This window comes from Sturnus vulgaris, chromosome W (assembly GCF_052056855.1).
Source record: "Sturnus vulgaris isolate bStuVul1 chromosome W, bStuVul1.hap1, whole genome shotgun sequence".
NCBI lineage: Eukaryota > Metazoa > Chordata > Aves > Passeriformes > Sturnidae > Sturnus > Sturnus vulgaris.
The window spans coordinates 65,521,119-65,527,118 of NC_142282.1; positions in this window are offsets into that span (position 1 = coordinate 65,521,119).

Below are 6,000 nucleotides of genomic sequence, written 5' to 3' on the forward strand. Positions count from 1 at the left end.
ATGAACCCATGAGTGAAGCTGATGGTGCCTCTGTGAAAACATATTTTTAAAAGGGCAGAAAATGATGGAAAGAGAAAATGGGAATGCAGAGAGAACAAGGAAAGTGAGAGGAGGAGGGAATTGGAGGAAACAACAGAGGAGTAGGAGGTGCTATATGGTAGAGCAGATACTGTCAAAGGGACTCCAGTCTGTGGAGAACCCACACTAGGGCAGATATTCCCCCTTTCTATGCTGCCCACTCCCAAATGTCCATAAGGATCGTTTACTTTGTCTGTCTAAGTGATCACTCAGGTCCCATGTTTTCACACATGAAGCTGAATAAAGCTTTCACAAAATGATTTTCTGCAGCGAAGTGCAAAAGTGGTATTTGATCCTATCAGTTTTACACTCCCAGGAAAGGAGGGATACAACAAAGTGCTTAGCATTCCTTGGATTTTTTATTTTCTATACTTCAAAATGAGGGAAGCTTCTCAAATAATAGGACCATTTTGAGAAGACAAATGGATGTGTTTAGTATAAAAAAGGAATGAAGTACCATTAACAGAGAATGCAATTTTATTTGAAGGAAAATGTATTAATTTGACTAGATGCCTGATAAATTTCCCATTTCAGCCTATAGCTTTGTTGGTGGGTTGTTTTTTTCAATAGTTGATAATGGTATTTATTGGAATAAAAACATTTATTTTAAGGTGAGTCGTAATTTTGAGCTGGTTGGATGGGTTAACTTGGATCAGCTTGAACGAATAAAAGGAAAAACAGAGAACTCCAGCAGCGATGAGGAAGAAAAAAAGTCAAGCCACAAGACTGAAGAGAGAGGTCAGTATACTTGGGGTTTTTTATTCTGGATACTGTCATGGAACCTGCTGGTTACATCAAGCAAGATCAACTGTTCACTCAACAGGAGATTCCTTAAGTCATGTAAGCTTGTCAGTATGGGAAAAATGGAGCTTTTGTCATGACACTTCCCAAAGGAATTTTGTATTTTTAATGCTTATAAGATTTCTTCCCCTAACTTGCAGCTGTAGCAGACATTAATGTCTTGTGTAGACCGGCAGCTAGAAAGGGATGAAGAGTCATACTGTCTTTGTGAGGACTACAGCACTACACACAAGCACAGATGCTGAAATGACCCTGGAATCCATGGTATCCAGGCAGGGAAAAGAAGGTACTATCAGTTGAGCCTCATAAATCCCTATAAATTCTACCATGGGAGAAAAAAACCCATAAAATTAAGATCATCATTTAAATTGGCTTCAGGATACTTGAGATTCTTGACACTTATTATGAAAATGTAAGAATACCACCTTCGAGGTTGGAGATTTAAATTTGCAGGGAGAAAAAGACATAACTGCTTTGTTTGAACAGTAATTAAGCTAGGTATAATGTTTTAGCAAGTTTGCTTAGATTTTATTTTTTTCCCTACAGTCTTCTTTAATATCTGATTGGCTGAAAAATCTGTATTTGAATGTTCAAATTAGTGAGCTAAAAATCATGCTTATTTCCCAAAGTATATTTCACTGCTGTTCTTTCCTGGCTTCACTTTAGAAGTGAGTTGTTATTTTTTTCTCCTTTTCAGGTAATATCAGTTATAATTTTTCATTTTTTACTGAAGTGGATAAAAATATGTAAAGTACTTATGCCATCTACCTTTATAGAAGTCCAAAATCTATTGACTTTATCTTTTGTAATATGGTATCTTGCACCTTATAGTGGTCGTCTTAATTGTCCAACTGACCCAGGTGCTGAAGTCATAGCTATGTGGCTTGGGTGCAGTGTCACATGTTAACATCATCTTCTAGTTGATATTCAAAAGCTGCTTCTAATTAAAAAATATTTTCACCCTATTAGGATAGGACTATACCTGTGCTCGTAAATATTGCCTGTAATGGTAGCTAAAGTCACAGCTTTTAAACTGCACCAAATTGCAGTGTCTTATACCACTTGGACGCTTTTGCTGGTTTTAGTCTTCAGGGTGTTACTGGGAGGTGGGATTTGCCTATCTTCAGTCTCTGAGTATCTGTGAGGAAATGTTGGCTCAACCCTCTGAAGTCCCTGATGTATGCAGAGCCAGGAATTCTTCCTGTGAGTGAATCTGTGGCCTAGATTGACCATTTAAGACTGATGTGTGCTATACTTAGGTACATAATTGCAAAGAATGGGCTGTTGGGACAGTGGGCCAAAGAATCACTATTCCTCCCTGGAGAAGAAGTTGGACATTTCATTTTAGCAGAGATGAACTGCTGTGTCATTTGGAAGGGTTGGGTTAACCCCAATGGGCAGCTAATGGCGTGGGATACTTTGGTCAGTTGGGGTCAGCTGTTTCAGCTGTCATCCCTCCCAACTTCTTGTGCATCCCCAGCCTACTTGCTGTCAGGGTGTCCTCGTTTGGGAGAAATTTGGAAGGAAACTTCTGAAATGGTCTCCTCTAAAAAGCAGATTTCAGTAGCCCCTCCCCTAACTGGTTTGGGAGAATAATCTCCTTTGAGAAAAGTGGAAAAAACTGTTTATTTAACAAGCAAAGTACTCACAAACATGGAAAATGTATAATATTAAAAAATGGAACCTCTCACTGTTCTGAAGAGATGGCAAATTTAGAGAGAGTCTTTTTCGTGGGGTGTAGCTCGGCTCACTAAGTCTCTTATCAGTCCCTCTTGCACTGGAAAATGCCATGTCGCAGGCCCCGGTGGGCCACAGGCATGAGTTCCCAGTGTTTTCGGTCCAAATAGGGGCTGAACAGTTTCAAGAAAAAGAAAAGCCACGAATTGGGGGAACTTCACTGCCTCAGCTAGCTAAAAAACTAACTAAAAGCAAAAGAGAGTTCTCTCTCGCTCCCTGTCCATGCTGCAGACAACATGCACCGAGAGCTGAAGCTCTTATCTCTGTTTTTGAATAGAGCTGCCTCAGATATTCCACCGCTCCTCCTCCTCCTTCTTCGCTCTCAGATCTAGTTTTAAAGGTGTAGAACTTATTTCTGGGTTAAACAGACAGATGGAAATATGAATACAATACAGCATCATAAAGTCACCCCAGGACACAGGGCAGCGTGAGAAGTAGAGAAGGCCTTGATGCTGTGTAAGCTTTGCTCAGCAACAATAAAAACATCCCTGAATTATCAACACTGTTTCCAGTATAAATCCAAAACACAGCACCACATGGACTACTAGGAAGAAAACTTAATTCTAGCCAAAACCAGTACAGAAAGGAAATTAATAGTTGGTTGCTGGTAAAGGACAAAAGACAATATTTGGACATAGAAGGAAGATAATGAGCGTGGAAAAGGACTAAGTTATTTATCTGAGATACTTTAGGGAAAGAGTAGCTGGTCTTGCTAGAGGTTGCATCCCAGAGAGACTGTCTCTACTGACCTTTATATCTTACCTTTAAAAGAAACCTGGATCTTTTTCTCTGGGTTGGATTTTTGGTTTGTTTGTTTTGTTTTGTTTTGTTTTGTTTTGTTTTGTTTTAGTATATAAAAATGTGTATGTGTGTTTGTGTGTGTAATGTGGGAAAATCAAATGCAAGTCAGGTGTCTATGCAGTATGTTACCCCTCTTATAGACCCCATGTAAGTGCACAGCCTGATTACTCTTTCTAGGAGGCAGTCTGAATTCACAGTCCAAGAAACCAAACTAATCAGGGACTCATGGGAAAATAGGTGGGAACATATAATGTATTCAGAAAGGACAGCCAAATTATTAGGGTAGCGCTTGTTAATGGGAATTATAAATTCTCCCTAGTCATTTGAGAAAAATAGTCTATATTATGTCTGCACAGTCCTCGAATAAATTTCCTGTTGTCTACTGTACTCTGGATACACAACCCATTCTGATGTCCAAAAATAAAGAGAAAAAGACACAAACAGAGACTCGGGATTACAACTCACAACCCTCAGAGCCACAGCGCACAAACTAACGAGCTGTGCCACCTTTTGGCTTTAGGTCAGTGATGCTGCAATTTAAACTTGCTCTTTAAGAAGACGGATAAGGAGCAAAACAATTCTATTTGGAACCCTAAGGTTCCCCAAAACAAATTTACAGTTTTCAAAATTGTAATCCACAGACTCTCCTAGCACCTAACCCAGATGCTAAACAGAATACCCTCATGTGCCTCTGTCCCCAGGGTTCTTGGCCTCTTGACCTCTGGACCTCTGCTGGGCCTTTCCGGGGCTGCTGGCAGAGTTTCAGTCCAGGGGGTTTCCAGATGTCTCCCCTGTCCTGGCGGAGTCACCAGCTCGGATGCCTTGAGGAGCTGGAACAGAGGCTACACACAGAGTTAAGGGGAATAAAATGGGTATTTATTGAGAGGCCTACGAAAGGCATACAAAAGCCACACCCTAGCAGTATGAGTGCCAGTCATGGCCCCTGCCTGGATGGCTCCAAGATGGAAGCAAAGTAGGGCTTGGTCACAAAATCTTACACTTTCATAGGTTCTGGTTAATTTGCATGAACCCACCCTCCATGTTTCCATGTTGTTTGTACTTAGGGCCTGAAGTTTGAAGAAACTGTCCTTGAGTTCTTAACTGGAATAGGACTGTTTTGTCTTCATCACCCTAGCACATCAGAAAAGCACATACAAGGAGAATAGGAAAACTTAAAACTTAAGGAATCAGTTGGATCTCAGGAAAGTGGAGTTTTTGAGCTTTTTGTGCTTCCAGGCACAGACACCCTGGAAAACACTGCTCTGGACCTGAAACCTTGGAGAAGACTTGTAAATATGAATAATGAGTTAGAAATCACAAATGTGTAGTGGGTTAGATGTGTGTGTTTTCACTGGGTGATGGGTTTTAAATTTGAGGTTTTTACAGTATAGTGGTAGTTAGGGGACAAGATGGAGACTTTTGGGTGGTGTCTTTTCTTCATGTTCATCTTCTTCTCTTCCTTCTTCACGGAACTTAGGTAGTAACCTTTGGATTGGTCAGTCAAAAGTCACTCTAAGGGTCATGGGAATCTATTATTGGGAGAAAAGTATAAATAATATAGGTGTTAAACCTCTATTGGTTTGTTTAGCTTTAAAAGGCCTTGAAGCAGGCTCAGCTGTAGCCATTTTTCCTACTTCTAGCAAGGAGCTGGAGGTGCTGTCACATGTTCTGTAATTTTTTTATAAGATATAATAAACATCCAAGTCTGAACATGAGAAACTGTCTCAATCACTTTTCTAATAATTTTGGCTCTGAACGGAAACAGACGAGACTGATGACAAACCACTAATTAGTGGTGCAAAGCCCAGCACACACTCCTACACAACACCTCAACTAGACCATGGCACAGAGTGCCGCATTCAGTCTTTTTTTAAACACATCCAGGGATGGTGACTCCACCACCTCCCTGGGCAGATCATTCCAGTACTTTATCACTCTTTCAGTGAAAAACTTTTTCCTAATATCCAACCTAATTTTCCCTTGAAGCAGCTTGAGACTGTGTCCTCTCATTCTGTTAGTTGCTGCCTGGTGAAAGAGACCAACCCCCACCTGACTACAACCACCTTTCAGGAAGTTGTAGAGAGTAATAAGGTCACCTCTGAGTATCCTTTTCTCCAGGCTAAACAACCCCAGCTCCCTCAGCCATTGCTCATAGGACTTGAGTTCCAAGCCCCTCACCAACCTTGTTGCTCTCCTCTGGAGGCACTCAAGCATCTCAATGTCCTTCCTAAACTGAGGGGCCCAGAACTGGGCACAGTACTCAAGGTGCGACCTCATCAGTGTTGAGTACAGGAGAAGAATGACCTCCCTCCGCCACACTATTCCTGATACAGGCCAGGATGCCATTGGCATTCTTGGCCACCAGGGCACACTGCTGGCTCATGTTCAGTCAGCTGTCGACCAGTACCCCCAAGTCCCTTTCTGCCTGGACACTGTCCAGCCACACCGTCCCCAGCCTGTAACGTTGCAGGGGATTATTGCAGCCAAAATGGAGGACTCAGCACTTGGACTTATTAAACTTCATCTTATTGGACTCTGCAAGTGGGAATGTCCCAAGCGGGAAGGCTTAAATATCCTCTGGCC